Consider the following 20,961-nt stretch of genomic DNA (forward strand, 5'->3'; position numbering starts at 1 on the left):
CTTTTTATTCTTTCTGTAGCAAAGATTAAGTGGTTTGTCACACAATACAGTAAAAAGCACAGAAAATTCTTACTTAAGATATTTTGGCTGAAATTTTTCTGCTCCTGTCAATTTCTTAGAAAGTACTTCCTTCAAAATAGCAAGTGTATTTTTTTTATACAGAGTAAATTTTTTGCTACTTGCCCTAAAGATACTTAATGCTGTTTTGTTTCAGAGTTTCACCACTGATTTTTGGAAATATCATTAATCACAAGAAGAATATCATCAGAAAGGTTACAAAAAGAAAAAATAGTCCTCAAAGTCCACACTGTACCACAACTCTGTTTCTTAAATAACATCAATTACCTACACAAAATTTCCACGGCTTTGGCAGTCTGAGCATAAAGTTTCCTGTGTAAGAGACAGTCCTTGACATCAGAGTTTTAAGTTAAAAGTCTATGGTAACTGAGAATGCTAAAAGAAGACATGAATTTTCCAGAAAAACATCCAATTGGAAGTTGGAAGCAATATTATCATTCAAAAATAAACTATGGAATTAATCACATTCTGTCACTGGACAGAACATATAAATGAGGGAAAAAAAGTGCCAGAGATTAAAATTATTTAAATTAGCAAAAATAAAAAGTCAAAATACCAATCCACTGCAATAGGTCAGACAGAAACTGCCTTTTCAATGATATTTGGAATGTCTGTAGTTAGCCAGAGCAAGATACCAAACATTGCACTTGTGAACAGCAGCTGTGAGTAGAAGAACATAAAATGTTAAATCACTATAGCTCTCTCTACCAAAGAAATCTCAATTTGAGCAACTGGCAAAATTATAGCTTTACAAAGGGCTTCTAATGGTACTTCATAATTTGGGTATCTAATAGTGGCATCTTGCTATGTCCAAGTATGCACAGCAGTTCAAAGGACAAGTACACAAAGCACACAAAGAAAGCAGAAACAGACATCCTAAGGGCAAACTGCCTTTTTTGTACTGCTGCCATTACTGAACTGATGCACATGCTTTTGAGGTTTGGTGGAGGTTGGTTTTTTGGGTGGGTTTTTTTTGGGTTGTTTTTTTTGTTTGTTTGTTTGTTTGTTTGTTTGTTTGTGGTTTTTTTTGAATTTGCATTTTAGGTTGGCTCTGTCTATGCCACTGGATTTCAAATGTATCTCTTTCAGTGCCTCTTCACATCTTCACCTGATAGTTGGGGAGCTGGAGAGACTTGTGCCTTTTCTTGTTCATGCTGGGCATGAATTGGCAATCTGTGCTGGTACCTGCAAAGCAGAGGTGTCAGGGGCAGCAGGACCCAGCCCCACCGGGTGCTGCTCATGAGGCCTTTCTGACCAGGAGGCAGCACTGGCTGCTGAGACTCAGCACACTTTCTCCATGTGGTGTGACTGAATGGTCCAGTTGTTCTTCTTCCAGCTTCAGGTGCATTTCAAGGAATACTAAGGAAAAAAAATAGAAAGAAAAAATTTCAAAATTGTTCCAGATGACTCGCTGCCTGTAAGATTCAAACTCCAAAAGTCAGACTCAAAGCTTTGGCCAGACTTACTGCTATTAATTCAAAAATGTTGGCTTTGTTTCTGCTGGACAGATTTGTTACCTTTCCTTTCCTCTCCTCTCACTTCTCGATATCACCTGTTCTACTGGGATTGCCTACTGCCGAAAAAATTCCTACTTGCAGCAGAGAGGGAGCTGTCTGAAATGGCCTGAAGTTATGCCAGGATTGCTCTTGTGCCTGCACTGCCCACAGTATGGCATTGGGGCAGGGGGAATGAGTGAGTGGGTGTGGAGGCACCACTCGGGGGCATGGCTTCATGGCAGCTTCACTTCTTGTAGTCATTTCAGCTCTAGCCTAGAGGAACTGCATCAGTCAAAAGTGCTCTCACCCATTACAGGGATTAAATCCTATTCAATCCCACAAATCCTTCAGTGTGAATACAACTTTGTGTTCAGTGAGATGATGAGGTGCTGTGATTACCCAAGATATAGCCAAACCTTAAGACCCTGATTAAACCAGTGACACTCTCTCCAGCTCTAAAATGTGTCAGCAAGATTTGCTCACATGACACTTTAAACAGAAAAGCATCTAGTTTAAAAAAAAAAAAATCTCAGGTGAAACGTGTCTCTGTTGCCATTTATTTTTTCCTGCCTCTCTCTGACAGGATGGCTACTGAGCCACGGTGCAGCCCCTCAGTGGCTCCCAGCACCAGTGGCTTCAGCTGGAGCACGGCTGACTGCACACTCCTTGGTGCTGGCTGGGGGCAGCAGCCCAGTCCAGCCATGCAAGTTCACCCACACTCAGCAACAGTGCAAAGCTGAACTGGGTTAGGAGAACAGCAAGATTTGGAAAAGGCACGCATGGAGATCTGAGTAGATTTATTTCTTTTCTCTGTGGCTTTCTGAAGTTCAGTTTCAATGAACCATCACAATTCTAAGTTTAAAAAAGCCCCACTCTGTATTTTTTTACTTAGAACACCATATTCTACCATTCATATTACTTACAGAGATTGCATTTTAATCCCTTTCCACATAGCCCATCAGAAGACAGAGCAGCCTCATTGCAGAAATCTTTCCACAGAAATGTGAATTTTTTCAGAGGATTTAACACACATACCCTGTCTGGCCAAACCACAGCTCAGAAGTAGTTCAGATGCTTATGAGGGACATCCCCACAAGTACTTTCTAACACTTTGTTTCCTGGCGTGTGCTGGGGGGATTTTAGGGCTGAGGAGCTGGCACTGGGGCACAGTGCAGGGCTTTGCAGAGCTAACTGGCTCTGGCTGCTCTGAGTGTTTGACTTTACAACCCTTAATTATACATATCCCTTAATCAGCGTGCTGCACTTGTACTGCATCCTTCCAGCCCAGACATCCCAGTGAGCCTCACTCCTAGGCAAGGACCAGTGGGACTCCACAAATTCTCCAGCCAGCGCTATTTGGAAAGGATGCCTCACAGTGTTTTTATACCTCGTACATCAAGTTTCTGTGCTATCCATCATCTCTAACTTGCAGAAGCCTTGCCCAAATGGAGCCTGCCATGACCCTGAGCTGAAATTTTCCCCAGTCTTCCTACTACAAATTGCCAGACTTTGTTGGACAAATTTGGCTACTATGGGAGTTGCTTGCTTGCTGGACTCTGGCTTTCTTCAAATTAGGGTAATCCAGCTGAAAGTCTGAGCATTTAATTAAGGTCATGGCTGCTCTCAGCATGCAATTCCACCCATCAATGGCCACTGTAGGTGTCACATCTCCCTTGGTCTATCTGGAGAGTGATTGCCAAATGTATACATCTCCCAGATGGTGTCACTGTTAAAAGAGGAAAATGAATGTTCAGCACAATCCACTCAGTGTTTTTTAAACCAGTCTTTTTTTGTAAAGGCATAAAGATTTCTCTCCTTTCACAGCAACAATAAAGTAATTGACTGGACTGCTTCGCTCTTTTTATCCTGTGTACAACTGACTCAGTAGTGATAGTTCCACCTCCAAGGCTTATTCCTAAAAGGAATCAACTGTGTTTGAAATACAACTGAAATGTTAACCTAGTCTGACAGTTGAGGGGTCCTGAGTGGTTTAGATGTCACAACTTACAACAATCCACTTAAAAACAAGACGTAAAAGATTTCTAGGGAGAGGTGAGTTTGGAGTTTCTATTCCTTTCCATGTGCCTTTGTGATCAGTGAGAGTAGGAACTTTCCCAACACCAGAGGACCCCACTAGATGGTGTTTGAAAATGGTCAGCAGCATCAAGTGAAGCATGCATAGTGCCCCCCTGGAAGTGCATCTTTGTTGCCACCAGGGAGCTGAAACAGTGATCACTGAAGGTTTTGGTAATTGTTCCTGAACATCTTTACAATATGTGATTTAGTAATGTAGAACCACAGAATGTTTTGGGATGGAAAGGACCTTAAGTATCATCTAGTTCCAACTCCCCCCTTTCACTAGACCAGGTTGTTCAGAGCCTCCATCCAACCTGACCTGGAGCACTTCCTGGGGCATCTACAACTTCTCTGAGCGACTTGTTCCAGTATCTCACCATCCTCACAGTCAAGAATTTCTTCCTTATGTCCACTCTAAACCTACACTCCTTAATTTTAAAACCATTGCCCCTGTCACTACAGGACCTGGTAAAAAGTATTTCTGTCTTTCTTATAAGCTCCCTTTATATGGAAAGGCTGCAATCAGGTCTTCTTGGAGTCTTCTCCAAGCTGAATAACCCCAGCTCTCCCAGCCTTTCATCAAATATTTGATTTTGGTTTTTTCTCTCTACTACACTTCCCTTTTTTGATTTGTATGAAACACAGTAACATCAAATAAACAAATGAAGAAACAAATAATCAAATAGACCTCGAGTATCTGAAATATTGAAGAATTTAGTTTGTTTAGGACATACCATTTTTGGTCTTTTCAGAGGAATAATCTGATATTGCAAATAATTTGAATTTAGCTCTGCTTTAGTCCCTGGAAGTACGATAGTACTACAATGTTTTTGAGCAAGGAAAAGGAGCTGCAACAATATGGCCACCAGAATGCCTTGGATGTGATGTTTCCTTGCATTTTTAGAGGACGATAAGAAAACAGTTTGTTGGTTAGTATTTTGAATGAAATAAGTTTTGATCACTTGGATGAGTCTATTCTGCTTGAGACACAGCAGCTTCTCTGAAGCAAATGAGTGGCATGAACATTTAGGTTAAAAAAAAAAATGAGCTGTTAAGTACAGAAAGTACCCCAAAAGTGCCATGAGAGTAGTTAGATATTTAGGTTCCTGTTCATTTTTTAAGTTTATTATTGGACATATCATCATGCAACAGCTCTGACTGCTGCAATGCTCTACTGTGCATTGCAAAGGTTGTTCTGGAAGATTTTATGATAAAAGAAAAGATCTGCTGAACACATCTTGATCGAAAGAGGAATGCAGAATCCTGTGTTTCTTTCCAACTCTGCTTCCTCTCCTAGCAAAACACATTCCTTTTTTATGTGACCCCTGCCTCATTCCAGAAAATAGGGAGGGAATAATTACATGGAAAAAGCGGTTAATTGGGAGATACGCTTTTTCTGTCATACCCAGCACAACAATTAAGATCTCGAAAAGACAAGACAGTGAATGTCCCTTTGAAATTGGCGGGGGTGTGGGAGGGAGGCTCTTCTAATAACCCAGCAAGCAATTAACAGTAATTATAATTAATTATTACTGCCACCTTCCTATCTGTTGTGTAACACTCACTCAGGTTTCCTCATCTTATAAACAGACAGTGATACTACACTGCTGTTTCATATCTGCAAAATTACTAGAGATAAATGATTTTGCTGTGAAACTGGAGTGCAGCTATAAAGTTGCTGCCCCACTGCTTTGGATCTGAAAGCATGGCTCCATGGCACAAACGTAGCTTGGCTCTTTTACATGATGTATTTGGAGCCTAGAAATAACTTCTGCTGAATATGTGGAGGTTTATTTGACTTTCAGGCTGTTCTGGGCCAGTAGTGTTAGCTGAGCCCTGGAGACTGTCCCAGGCTTAGAGCCATCTCAAGCAGTTTGATCCTGCCTGCTTCTCCCAGTTTAGCCGAGCTCTCCCAGCTGAATTACCCATCAAAGTACAGAGGGGAGCAACAATCAGGAGCTGACAGTGGCTCTCTTCCTTTTCAAACATTACTGAATCATAGCTCACAGGAAAGGGCAAGAGAGGACTTCACAGTGAAGCTGATGTAATTTTCTGTGACAGAATTAAAGATCTTTTTATTAAAGGTGTGTAGCACTAGTTCCAAGGAAAAAACAGTCTGCTTCCAGTATCTGTATTTCAAGACATCACAGAAAATTTATGAGAAGTCAGAAGAAAGTTGCAAGAGCTATTCAGAATCATAGAAAAGTGTGTGACAGAGTGAGAGACTTCAAACATGTTTCAGGAGGTCTGGTTGGGCTGCCCAAAACAATCACTGCTGCTAGAAGAGAGGTTTTTTCCTTCATCACATACGCTATCCTCACCAGAAAAAACAAGCACTTTTCTGCTGAATAAGCAAGCTTGACCAGCACTCTGGTAGATCAGCAGAAGTGATCTTCCTTCAAAATGTATCCCAGTCATTTCAGCTACTTGCAAAACCAACTCCCTTTCACAAATATGCCTCCTGAGCCTGAAAAAATTAAATCTAGAGAATTTTCAGACTGAAACATGACTAGGGTACACATTGTTAACAGTGGATTAATTAAATGTTAGGTTTTACCTGGGACTGCAACAGATTCTTCAGCATCTGGTCTTAAAAGAAGGACCTTCTAAAAGATACATTAGTAGCTAAAAAATAAGTTACAGCCTTCATATAGAAAGGGCAAGGCAAGGTTTTGGTTCCTTCCACACTGTGGTCACCTTAGATTTGGTCTAATAGCTAAACATATAAAGTGGTGAGTAACCCCAAAATTGAAGCCAAATCTTAATGCAGGTGTTTCATTTCTGAGCGCATCTACAATTTCACTCCAGAGGTGGAGGAAGCTGAGTAATAATTGAAGTCACAGCAAGGTGCTATTCATACTGTGTTTGGTCATATGCCATGACATCAGCTTGTCAAGGACAAGACAAGGAACTCAAGGCCATGTCAAACCCTAAAATGTATAGTTAGAAAAGCGTGGTGCCTTTTTTATTTACTTTGTTGCTCCTGAAGTGTATTTTTCACTGTCCTGTGGCAGCTGTTTTTCCTCAACCTGTTGCTATGTGAGAATTAGAAATTTAAAAAGCTATTGTGAAAGAGTTTTGAGAAACACTTGAAAAATTCGCACCATTAAAGAGCAGCAGCAGAGAAGAACTCATAAGGGCACAGAACTACAGCATGCTTGTGATACAAGCCTTTGTAAGGGCAACTACTCATGAAAGCCCAACAGCAGAATGAATGTTTCAGTATATTTCAAATGTCTTTTCACAGATACAGTCACAGCTGTGATGCCTTCACTTTTCTGAGTACCAAGCGTGGGTCACAGGGGGTTATGTGATTGCTCCTGCGTATCTTGGCACATTGGGTTTTGTAGTCCTGGCCCAACTCCACCTTGGACAAGTGTTGGCTTTATTTGCTGGCAGATCACTCAAAGGATCGTTTTGTTCAAGTGACAGCTGAAAGGCATTAAACAATACAGTAAATCATTTAACTGGAGCCTAGAATGTGTGAACACCGAACCACAAGCTCTGACAGAAGAAAATTTATTTTGTGTTTTGAACAGTCAATATTAGTGGCCCAGTTTAACCACATATAACAAGCATAATCTGTTCAGTTTTCAGCAAGGTCTTTAACCAGATATTGTATACCCCTGGGGTGGTTTCCTCTAATTATTTGAGGTTTTCTACTTGGGAATTTTGTTGTTAAAATGAACTTTGTTATTTGCACAACCATCAGAGAAAAAGCCTTGGTTTGAGGGAATACTGGTGTGCTGCAGCCAGCCTAGGTCTTGGAAAAAGGTGATGGATTGAGGCTGGAGCATCCAGCCATGTGTTTGTCCCCCAAGCTGGACTCCCCAGGACCTCCTGCTGCAGGGGGAGATGCTGCACTCACAAATGATATGTGCTACGCAGAGGTGTCACTTTCTCATGATCACCAGGCTGCCTTTCCTCCAGCCTTTCCCACTTCAGTCATCCACCCATTTCTTGACTGCAGCTTCTGATTAGGCAGAGCCCATTCACAGTCACCAGGCTACCAAACCACTGGGCTCAGTGACATTTGGAACCAATTCCCAATAGCAAACCCCACAGGAACCATACAGCCCCAAGACAACACCTGAGGAAAGAGTCTCATGGACACAACAGTGACAAGATGACCCTGCTCCCTGAGTTTTGGTTGTCACTTCTTGTTCTCCACCTTCTCGAAGATGGACTCACTAGTACAGCACAGCAAGCAAGGACTGCAGAGCCATATAAACACTCATTTCAGCAGAGCCAGGGCACACGCGTCACTGTCATTCCTCCCAGCAGCTACCCTCCAATGAGCAGATAGCCTGTGCCATTGTGCTCCCAATTCTCACTGCACCTGCCACCACCCTGCTGGCCTCTCCAGCAGCCCTGACCCCTAGGAAAGATGCTCCAAGAGTGTTGGAGAGCAGGACAGCAGAAGGATTCTCTGTGTGTGCATCTTTGGTAATACAAGGCACTGCCAAGCTGCCCCACTGCCACTCTGGACTCCCACGATGGTGGAGTTTCAGCCTTTTCAACTTCCAGCAGTTTGGATGCCTCCTGTGTTTGAAGCTGTTGGAACCACATCAAACAATCCCGAGCAAAGAATGCCGTTAAAGGATTTATTCAGCCTGGATATGAGTGCTGCTGATGGGAGAAAAGGGAGCAACAAAGATTTCTCATCCACCATTGTGATCTACCCATTTAAAAATATATTTAAAAAAAAAAAAAAAAAAAAACAAAACCCAAAGAAAGATTCCATTTACTGTCAACACCATTTGGCTGAACATTTTGCTGCAGACCCTGAACTAGTTCCAAATTGCTTGGCTGACATAAATACTCTACCACCAATGGACCTTTACAGAAGGAAAATGTTTATAATTGAGTAGTAATTGAGAATCATGAGATACATTTTTCTAAATCAAAGTGTCAGATTTTTGAATTAAAATTCTGTAACTAAAAATATAAATCCCAAAACAATAAGTAGATTAAAACAGTACTGTAATTACACTGTAAGAGTAATGCATCTGTGTAGAAAATTAAAAATTTTAACTTTTTCTGCTCAGGGAAGCTGATTTTTGGTAACAATGATTTTACTTAGTTCCTCTTCTTTCTGTATTTTATTCCAGATGTGGGAAAGAACATCAGTTCAATATATTTTCATCTTTATGTTACATGCATTCAAAGGAGAGTAGAAGTCCACTCCACAAGCATATTTGCACTAAATAAATCCACCTATTTTAAGAATTAGTTTGCAGCAAAGCTTTCCCTTTCCTCTTCCTATCTAACCCCAGTTATATCTCTTTAAACTGGACATTTCCATTGCCTTCTTATACTGGTCTTTTAGAAGGAGAGGAGCCATCCAGGTGATCTGAGCCCCTCTGTAGGGCTTTCCACAGTCATTGGTACTGTCCCTGCTTTAGCAGTGTGTCCCATTACCAGGTCTAAGTAACACCCAGATTTTTCCCTTGCTTTTATTCTTCCTTCTTTGCTGCCATTAAAATGGGGTACAGAGAAGGGTATAGAGAAGGGACCATACTCTTCTGGCAGGTGCACAGCAATACAAAAAGAAGCAGCAGACATAAACCACAACAGGAGATATTCCAATACAGTAAGAAGGGGAGAAAAGGGATTTATCATGGGTATGGTGGAACACTGGATCAAATGTCGAAGGAAGCTATGGATCCTTGCAGATGTTCACACTTGCCCAGACACTGCAGCCTGATACAATTCCCATCTGGCCCTACTCTGAGCAGGGGTTTGGATCAGGTAATCTGAGGTGACTCCCAACCTCCATTACAAATCTGTAATGACCCTCATTGAAAACCACGTACAGATATATATCTAGGATCTGTAATAGGATCACAGATAGGTACCAGCTGTCTGTGTGCTAGCTCCACATATCACATGAGATGAGTTTGAGACAACTGAAAAAAAAATCCATGTCAGACAAGTCCAGCAAGAAAAATTCCCTTGGATCTGTCTTGGTTTTTTAAAGATACATCTCACTTGAGCTCAGTTCTTGGGGTGCACAAATATGACCTATAGGGCTCAACTCAAAATGCTTTTTTCTGTAGCCACGTATGAGGATGTCTAGAATTTGAAATAGTGTAGGCCCTTGTATGTGCATATCCAAAAGAGATGTTTTCTTCAATACCTTTGCACTGATAAAGAGCATTGCAAGTTTAAGGCACAATTTGACTGCAATTGCCACACCCTGTAGTCCTCATAATCTCACCTTTAGTGACCTCATTGATGACCTTCCTCACACACAGCCATACTTTGCAAAGGATGTAACCATTGGATCTGTAGCTTCCTCAGGGTCTGTTACCATCTTCCCTGCTGTACACTGGGTCAGAGCAGGAAAGAGTTACAGTGGATACAGACAAGACCAGGATGACAGAGTAGAGCCAAAACAATCGCCTACCAAAATACATAACATTTAAAATTTTTTTAAAGGATAGGTGAAATGAAAGGTTGCTGTCTTGACTTTTTTTCTCCTCAGAATCAAAAACAATTTCCAAGCAGGACAGTCCTTGGAAGGAGAAAAGCAGCAACTAATTAATGAGAAAACAGATGGGAACCTGAAATACAACCCAAACCCTCCTGCCTTTCTCTCTGACTTGTGGCCACTTATGTCTTATGTCCCCACATAACACACAAAGCAAATGTCCTCTCCTTGCAGTGCTTTCTTTCCACCAGGTGAGAGGGACAGCTCTGAAGCACTGAAAGTTTCAGTTAGTATTTCATGCTAGTTTGGAAATATGTCAGGAGATTTTGTGCATATAATATAAACACTTCCCACTGCAATTAGTCTCTGCTACTGGTAGAGAAACAGACTGCATCAACATTGCTTTTTTTTTTTGCTAAAGTGCTGCTGTAGTTTCAGTTCATCCCACAAACGTGGCATTGTCTCCTAAAATTACATTACTAATTGCAGCTAATACACCCAAGCCCAGATGAATGCAACTTTGATCTGGGTAGCACCCCTACGCAATCCCTCTGGCATGCAAATGGCAATTACAAAACATGGCTCAAATACAGCTTGAAAGCAAAGATGTAAGGCCAATTTATTTAGTGCCCCTAGACTAAACAAGGTCCTTATTACAGTGCCAGATTATGACTGACTGAGATTTACTTACAAAATATTTCCCACTGAGAGTGTGCGACAAACTGCAATTATTACTAGTCCAGCTGCTTTAAAAGAAAAAAGAAAAAAACCCTGCAACCAAAAAAATCCATCTTAACTTCAGTTTTGGCTGGGCTGCCTGACAGAGATCAGCTGCCAACTACAGCAGCAGAGCAGGCTGAAGGGAGTAGGTGTAGGGGTACGAAATCCAGAATAGTATGGGGGAGTGGCAAGGAACATGGAAGGAAAGAATGAGAGAGAGGAGAGAGAATATAATTGAATGGGACAAGGGGAAAGGAGAAAATAAGAGAGGCTAAAGGAATAGGAGGACACACAAAGCAAGCATGGAAAAGTAAAAAACAGACGTAGGAAAATTAAGGAAACTGGGAAAGCAGGGTAGATGAGTTAAAAAAAAAAAAAAAAATAGAAGGACTAGCCAAAGAGAGTTCTCTTGAAAACTTGCCACAGACTAGTTCACTAGGGCAAGAGCCCGACCACATGCTTTCAGCTTTTGGAAGGAGTCGGTTTGGTTTCTTGTGCTGCAATCAAGCACGTGAAATCTTCATTTCTCATATTAAATTGCTACAGGCATGAATTCAAGTGCAGAGCACTCTCTCCTCAGCACAGCTAGGAGAGAAAGTGCTTGCCACGTGGCACCCAGTCCTAGATGCCTTGTGTGTAAGCTCTGGCACAAAAACCTGACTGAAAAAAGGTTTTGTTTGAGGAAAAAAGAAATGCAAGGCCAGTAATTTAGCAATACCTTGTGACAACACTAGAGAGCAAGATAGACATACATGTGTGATTAGCAGGTATGTAGCAAAGTCTGTTAAAGGTAAAAAAGTACGAAAGGAGCTTCTCCACTGCACAAAACCAGAGATAAGCTTTTCTACACACTACAGAGTTACAAGGGAATCACACGCCAAAACAAAAGATTCCTTTTTATGGTAAGTGAGGAAAATAAGTCATACCAGAACTTTGGTTAATATATCAAAATAGACCTGAGCTGGATTAGAAAAACTGATATTTAATTGCAAAAAAAGCAAAATGATCTGAAGCCATTTAAAAAGTTTGCTCATTTGAAGAGACACCAGAACTGGATTTAGAACATGAAAAAGTGGTCTTGCTTTGTAAAAAAGAAAAGAATTCAAACAAAACCAGCAAAATAAATAGTGACTGGGTCAGAAAGACTGAAGTGAACAAAATAGGCAGATAAATTCTTTTTGTCTTAGCATGGAGAATGCTGTAGTGGCAGCAACTTACTGTTTAGCTCTGATTTACTCTCTCTTTTAATTCGAATCTCATTTCTATGACTTAACACTCACATTCAGACACACAAAGATAAAGTCTGCAACTTTCAAACAAAATGCAGCTTTAACCCATGCAAATAGATAAGTTAGTCAAACATTAATTAAAAGGCACCTAAAATTCTCATTTACAGTAAGAAAAATACTGCAGATAGCACAAAAATCTTGATTAAATTCAACACAAGCAGAAACCATTTTAGTAGCAACTAAATGACATTTTTAAGCAGGAGGCAGGCCAAAACTTCACAGAAGCATAAAATCCTTCTGATGACTCATCCCAAGCCTACCTATTGAAAACCTGCATAAATATCTTTGATAATTACTACATAATCACTAAGTCATGTTGGCATGTGGGACTAATTTGTTTTAAGAGAGATGAAAAATGTGAATTGTCTCTTCAATCAAGAGACCAGGGCAGGAAACCCTAAGGGAAGGAGTTCAGATTCTTGTTTTTGTGCATTATTGTTTTCCAGTTAAATCAAGCCAAACTCACAGAGCAGGTTTGACTACACAATAACGTCTCCTCTGAGAGCTTTGGAGGAGTAAGGAAGATTTCTAGATATTTCAATCCTCACTCAAAACATCCTTTTCTTATAACTGTTAAAAAAAAAAAAACCCACACAAAACCAAAAACAAACAAACAAACAAAAAAAACCCACTCCTCAAACAAACCAAAACAGCAAACAGGAAATAATATGAATATCTTAATAAAAGAATTCCTAAAGTCAAACTTCTTACATAAACTTATGTCAAATTTCCAAAATCAAAAAAGTTTCTACTTTTAAACTATAATCTCATAGGACACCTTACAACATTGTTTGTGCTTTTATTAGCTAGTTTTGAGGCATCCTTCACAGACAGAAGGTGTATACATCAAACTTTGCCAGATGAGTATAACCTTTACAACTTAAATTCCCTCCCCTCCCCTCGCTGTTCTAAAAAACCTTGCTAAAAAGAAGCAGCACAGGCTTTAATCTAAATTTTCCCCCTAAATAAGGAAAGATTCATCATAGGAGGTAATGCACTGAACTGAGTCCTTTAGAGCTAAATTGAGCAATGTTATCATAAACATGTTGACTTTGCCACGCACTGAAATTTTCATAAGAACCGAATTACTGTGGTGATGGCACTGAACTGGAGAGCACTGGGCTGAGCTCTCTGCTGTCATCAAAACTGGGACAGTGAGCTTGGACAGGAAAATTGATAAATCTCCATCTGTAAAATGAAGGAAGCTATTGACTTAGATTTGTCCTTTCAGCTCTTGAAAGAGCAAATCTCCAAAGACTGACATTCTGTGTGCAGACTGTCACGAAGACACTAGGTAGCTGGAAGGTCAGAGTTTGACTGAAAACTGTTTTGAGAAGCATTTCTCTCCTGAAATAAGGCACCCAAGACAGCGGGACTGTAATGTCAATAATGAGCACTACATTCTGTGGTTGCATTTCCCTGAGCCAAAAGCAAATGTTTCTCCAAAATATGCAATTAACAAGACGCTAAAATTGTTCTGTGGCTATGAAAGTGCTCAGAAACATTCCATTTTAGCTCTCAAATTATTTGGGTAGACTTTTTAAGTAACTGCACAAACACAGTCATTGTCAGCTTCAGATTGGTGTGCCACTTGATTCCTATGCCTGAAAATCTCCTGGAGCATTCAGATTCCTTCTCATCAGCATTGGCAAATCAGTCAAGCTCTTGTGATGAGCTGCAGCTTTGCAGCTGCACAGAACACTGAGATCCAGCCAAAGCACAGGAAGTCCAAAAGAGGCAGAGGAGGGTGGTGGATGCCCAGGCAGTGCAGGGGAGCCACAGCACATGGAGCTGGTGCTGGCAGCTGCTCAGTGCCATACAAACAGCTCTGAGAGCAGAGATTACAGGACAAGAGTCTCCATTTTAGCTACTTAGGAGGGAGCAAGCACCTAAATTTGGCATTAAAAGCTAGATGCATCATGGAATTAGAACATCGTATGTGAGGTGAATATGGTGCTTGGCACTTCAAGAGTGACAAAGGAGCTTGGCCTAATCCTGAGGGGACCCATGAAACTTTATGTGTTCTTTCCTGAGCCTGAAACTGATTACCTCAGGACATCAGAAAGATGAAGGGAGATGCTTTACTGAACCCCAGGTAAATTACTGGATTGTTTTAATGGGCTTTGCCTGCATGCAGTGAGCTCTGAGTCTTGCAGCCACCCCAGCTGCTGAGTTCAGCAGGCAGCACTAAGTGTTCATGCTTCCTGTGGGGCAGCTGGTTTCCAGCTCAATGCTTAACACAGACACCTATGAATGCCTTCTCCTCTGTCTTTTCTGAGGACTCCTATCCAATGAATGTTTCATGGGAAATACGGAACTTGGATTAGGAAATGTAAGCAAGCCCTGGGACTGTCTCCTCTCAGTGAAGGCCTGGGCCATCAGCCCACACGCATTTTTGCTATATTGTTGTTTCACGAAGTTACTGGTATTACTGAAATTACCTTTCTTTGCAGATCTCTAAGCATCACATTTTATAATAATGAGGAAAGACAGCAGCAAGCATTTATTTGGAAACCATGGGGTTAAGCAGATCTGACGTCTCATCTGAAAGAAACCACTTTTTACCCTATAAGAATGAAATTACATCTCCAAACCCTAAGTAATGAGGAGTCTTATGTTTGCTACCCAGCATCCTAACTGTACTTACTGTAGTTCTTCTTCTGAGAGTCCTGGACGTCTTCTTAGATGTTTAGATCAAAGCTTAGCTTTGTTCATGGCTGCAGTCACACACCCAGAACTGCCTGGTGCCAGACTCTAACACCCAACAGGTTCTCAGGGAATGATCTAATGCAAACTCCTGCTGAGCCACACATAAACTCCTTTTAAAACACAGCTATTTTTCCAGCACATAATTCATCTTATACCACCCCTTTTTGTGTCTGTTTGGGTACTCCTAAGAATAATGCTTTAAAAAGAGCAGAAGCTCCAAATTTCCTCCAGGTCCCTGGGAATTTCTCCCGTAATTTAGTTCCTCCTTTAGGGTGAGAATTCTCCTCTGCTCATAAGTAAATATGATAAACATATGTTTATCATATCCTCTTAAATCACTTTTTCAGTGATCTTGCCACAGAACATAAAGAAAATTATTTTTATCTCCCCCTTTTAAACTCAAATCCAGTAGACCATCATGCAAAATGCAGCTTTGTTAAAAAACTGGGTGAAAAGAGGGTCTCTGTGAAGAAGAAAGCTTTACACATGGTGTTTTTTATTCCATATCTCCCCTACCCTTTCCAATCTATACCAAAAATTCAGCCCCAGAAAATACCAAAACTTTTACTTGATTGTCCCTGACTCCTGCTTGATATGGGCCCTGGTTCCTGACAATTGCCTTGTAAAGGGCCACCTGGCCCAGCTGAGGCTAATGCACAACTAATCACCAGCCAAAGGAGCTCCTGCAGCTTGATGCAAATCGTTTAAGACTGCTTTATCCTACAACAGACCCAGTTACAAATGGTAGGGCTGTGTTTCCACCCTGGGGCAGTTGATTCCAGGTGTACTTGATACCCCTGCAGCTGAAAGTGAACTGCACTCTGCTGCCACAGGGATTAAGAACTCACTGGCAGTATAAATGGTTGTGTGTCATTTGGCAGCCTTTAACTCCAGCTCATTTTGGATTTCTAGCATGTCTGGTACAGCAGCACTCACCACAGTGTGACTTCATCCAGGCCACAACTGTCCACTGTTAGTCTCCACTGTCTTAGACTTTTGCATTGCCCGTATGATGAGAAGGCCAACGGTGAGCAGGTCCTGCTGATCACTCCTGGGCTGTCCAGTCCCCAGATCAGCACGTGGATGGAAACCAGGGAGTCTCAATTGGTGCAATATTGTCGCTGGTGCATTTTCATGGTAGCAATAGGAATCTGCTCTTCTTTAAACACAGCAACCAAACCACAGACAGGTCATCTGGAGACCAGGCAAGCTAGATAGCTGTTTAATCTTGTCTGTACTCAAGGCATCATACTTGATGCACCCAGCAGAATCCTCTTTGGTGTTTGAAGTACTCTCTCCTGAAGCAGTCTATGCCAATGATGCACAGAGACTCCAGACCAGTCAGAGTAGGATGCTTTTACCACTCTTTCCCAGTTAAACTTACCTCAGCCTACAAGCCAGGCAGTTTTTGGGATCTTTCTGTGACTTAAGAACTGCAGATGGATGCTGCCCCTTTATAGTCTGATGGCACTAGGGTACACTGGGTGCAGATGTCCACTAGAGTTTTATACTCCTGTGGGGCTCATGAGCCAGGCCCCGTGAATCCCACAGTTCAGTAAATCCAGTTGTCCCTTTCCTCCACCTGGCCCAAGGCAGAGCCCTTCTATTCCTGATTGGAGTCTTCACTAGTCAATATTTGTAACTGCAAAACAGACAAAGAAGCCTCTTTGTCAGGGTCAAAGGTACAACCAGCTCTTTTACTCCACTCAACAGACACTGGAGCAATAATTTTCCTGGATGGACGCTTTTGGACTGTTATTTTCCTTTCAGTTCCTGTCTCCAAGTTTCTAGCCTCCAGGTAGGTTTACCATCCCACTTCCTCATGGTCACACAGGAAGAACCACAGGATCATACTTGGTGTGCAACACTGGTACCCTTTCTCTTGAATAGACCAAGGCTGACTCTTCATAGCTGAGGCCTTGGTTGGAGTGTGAGAAGATGACCCAGCTGTTCCTCAGCTTGCTCAGATATTTTTTTGGTCAGTCTGTCCACGGCTGAGACACAGGCCTGTGTGGGAAGTGAGATAATCTTCATACTCTCAAAGTTGTCTGGCCAGTTCATCTGTAGTCAGTGCCACCGTGTCTATCCAGAGGTTATCACCAGAGTGTGGGTGATGACATTGGTGCATTTTGTACATCTTTCACCACATGGGCCACATGGTCAAGATTTCATCAGGATCTTTGGATGCTGGTAGTCATGCAGATTATTATAGATCACCTTCAACATGGTTACTTCCCTCAGATACTGGATACTTCCCTCAATGTGGTCCATTTGCTTCAGGAATATGTGAATTCTTCCTTGAAGGGACACCTGTCCTTCACACTTGTTCAATTTTTTGACAACAATTGTGAGGGGGTGTTTTGTCCACCTTAGCAAACCTAACATAGATTTTTATAGCTGCAAATGCTGATTCAGCACAGTAGCTAAGCATTAGTATCTGGCACAGAGGCACTGGGAAAAGGAAGATGCACCCATTTCGTCTGTCTATTTTTGAAAGCTTCCTCATTATCATTGTTTTTGTGGGTTCAAGCTCTGTAGGCCTGTCAGGAGATAAAGTTGCCTTTCCTGGCTGCTGAAGCCAGTCTCCAACATCTGCCTTCTCCAGAGGGAAAGAAAGCTATGTTAAAAGAGGAAAAAAAAGCCACCACAATTGTTAGCTATTTGCTAGTATGTTTGGGCAATGAGATCAGAGCGGTCAAGATGAAGAAAAGTTTGCTCAGTTCTGATTAAGAGAACCAAAAACTTCTGGCACATAGGTTTTCATCTTCCAGTAAATCAAAGGATCCTCTTATGAATAAAGCCCTTTTCATATTTTACAAACTATAAAACACTCCAGTGGGTGTTTACTTGCAAATGACAAAAGGAATGACATGAAGATTTCACAGTACATTGAAAAACACTGGTCAGAAGTTAGTTTATATTTAAAAGCAGTTATTGTAAACTTGATTGTATAACATGCTGATCTTTAACAGCAAACATCTGCTTACTCCTCCCAGACATTTGTTTTCCCACTTTTCTTCTAACAAAATGCTTTGAATACTGGGGAACAAAAGTGTCTCAATGTCGCATTCAATCTACATGCACATAAAGCCAATGTGTGAGCATTTTCCAGGGACATTGCATGAAAATTCATGTGGTTTTACTACCAACACTCTACCCCAGAGATGAGACAGATGTCTGCCACACAGCATAGATAAACAGAGCTTCATTTTCATGTCTGTGTTTCAAAAGGCTTTTCTTCAAACTATTCCAAGTTGTCTGTAACCTTTGGAATATTATCTAGAAAAATGATGAGAAACATTTGCGTCTAAACCTGTCACTCTAGGCTGAAAATCAATATTGATTGCCAGCAAGTGACCAGCCAGGATGTGCACAGGAATGATTGTCAGTTGCATATCTGCAAGAGTTGCATATCTGAAGACCAAAGGTTTAAATTTCCATATTAGCAAATGCTCATGTCACCTTCTATGCGGGTGATGGTAGGTTCAAAACTGTAATTAATCTGACAAGCTCCACTGAAACCTAGAAAACAGAGCAAAGCCCAAGTAGAGCTCTTCCTTCCCATAATTAGGTCAAGAACCTGGAGCTATCTATCTATCTGGTGGTTCTAATTGTGGTATCTTTAAATTAAAACCATCAAGCAAACAATACAAACTGTAGGGAAACTGCCTTTTGCAATTTTTACTCAACCCCTTCATTGACCATTCCTGATTTCAGTGGGATGTATTCAGACTGCATTAGGATTAATACAATAATTTGGATATGATAATTAGGACACTGTGCTGTGCAGAAGAGAAACCTGCAACAGGTCATCAGCAGCTGTGAGAGCTGGGAACACAGGAAAAGCAACGTGTAGTCATTGAGGGATGAGGAGGTACACTCAAAAGCCATGTGAATGGATGAGTAGATGCCACAGTAAGGAGAGGCCCTTCCAACCTCCAGCCACAGGAATGGCTGCAGACAGGGCTCTCTGCAGCTCCGTGTCGTATTCCGGGTCAGTTTGGGCACCCCACTGTAACAAGAAAGTAGCTGCATCCCTACTGACTTTTTCCTGGGGAAAGGAAAGAAAGAAGTGTGGCTGCCATCAGGAGATAGTAGGTCTCATCCCACTTGTTAGGCAATGAGTTAAATTTATACTGGCTGCATCATGTTCCCTCTCTCATCAGTGTAGCCTGCAGCTGGAATGACTGCTGTTTAGTTGTTGTTTTTTTCTTTGTTTAGGATAGGGAGAATTGTGCTGTGGAAGTGCCTGTTTCTCTCCTGTAGTCAGAGATAGCATCTAGCTGACATTCTGTCAGCAACGAGCATCTGCACTGGTCAGATGAGATCCTTTTGAAGCAAATGGTCAGAAAGGGCAAGCTCAGAGCATTTGGGTGACTTGGCTAGGAACCTAATCAGATCTTTCCAGCAGGTACGAATCATGGGGCTGGGGAGGGCTTAAATGTTTCTGGGAAACAACATGGTTTGGATTTAACTTAACAGAAGAGTCACTAAGCAATGTTTATTCTCTGGTCTGCATCATCAGTAGTGTGTATTATGTCATTCACCCTGACAATGCCATTTCTGGTGGAGCCCAGTGGACTGATGCTGGCTGGATGCCAGGTGCCTCTCAAAGCCACTCTATAACTCCCCTTCCTCAGCTGGGAAAGGGAGAGAAAATAAAAGGAGAAGTGGTGGATTAAGACAAAGACAGGGAGAGATCACTCACCTGTTACCATCACAGGCAACACAGAGTCGACTTGGGGAAATCAGTTTATTTTATTATCAACCAGATCAGAGTAGGATAATGAGAAATAAAACCAAAACTTAAAATCATCTTCCCCACATCCTTCTTTTCTTACTGGTCTTAACTTCACTCTCCAATTTTCTACCTCCTCCCAGGCAGCATTGGGAGATGGGGAATGGGGGACTGGGGTCCGTTCCTCACATGTGGTCCCTGCCACTCCTTCCACCTCAGGGCCAAGACTCCTCACATTCTTCCCCTGCTCCAGTGTGGGGTTGCTCCCACAGGAGACAGTCCTCCATGAGCTCCTCCAACGTGAGTCCTTTCTATGCACTGCAGTTTGTGGCAAATATAGGATACAGCATGTATCCCTTCCACAGGCTCCAGTCCTTCAGGAACAGGCATAGACTATTCCACTGTGTCCCCTGCAGGGTCACAATTCCTGCCAGGAGCCTGTTCCAGCATGGACTCCTGTCTCCACAGCTCCACAGGTACTGTAAGAGCCCTACTCCAGCATGAGCTTCTCTTGGGGTCACAGCCTCCTTTAGGCATCCACCTACTCCGGGCTGGGATGTCCTATGGGCTGCCAATGGATCTCTGCTCCACCACGGCCTTTCATGGGCTGCAGTGGGACAGCCTGTCTCACCATGGGCTGCAGGGGAAGCTCAGCACCTGGAGCACCTCCTCCCCTGCCTCCTCACTGACCTTGCTGTCTGCAGAGCTGTGCTTCCCGCATATTCTCACTCTGCTTTTCTCTGTCTGCTTTGACTTTTGCCTCTTCCTAAATCTGTTATCCCAGAGATTCTTTCACCATCACTGTTGGGCTCAGCATTGGCCAGTGGCAAGTCTGTCTTGGAGACAGCTGGCATTGGCTCTGTGCTTCTGGCAGCTTCTCAAGAAGCCGCCTGTAGTCCTCTGTCTTCCAAAATCTTGCCATGCAGACCCAATATATGGAAATATGGAATGGCACAAGTAGTGGAAAAAGTGCAAAATTCAGGCAAAGGGGCTGATGGGAGGCCAGGCCTGGGAGCTGCTGGTGTGTGTGCTGGCTGAGAAGGCAGAGTACCCTGGAGCAGGGGGCTCCCACTTGATCCCAGCCATTTCTGCTTTCTAGAGAGAATCTCACCCAAAGCAATATAAATGTAAATTGACAGTGTCCACTAAAGCTGCACAGGATGAAAATCCAGGACATTTCCAGGGTTGTTTCTCAGGGAATTCAATTTCTCCTAGCTCTAACATTGCATCAGAGAGAAATCTACCATAGCAGGGTCACAGCAGATGCAAACCTCATCTGTATAGGTGTTTCAGATACATTTTCTCTGAATAATGTCAGCTGTGGTCTTGCAACTCCAACTCTTATCCACTCACAAGTATTTTTTTAAGACTAAGTGATAATGAAATGTATACAAATTTGAGTACTGAAGGGATATTCTTATT

The sequence above is a fragment of the Zosterops lateralis genome, assembly GCF_965231275.1.
Source record: "Zosterops lateralis genome assembly, chromosome: 4".
Taxonomy (NCBI): domain Eukaryota; kingdom Metazoa; phylum Chordata; class Aves; order Passeriformes; family Zosteropidae; genus Zosterops; species Zosterops lateralis.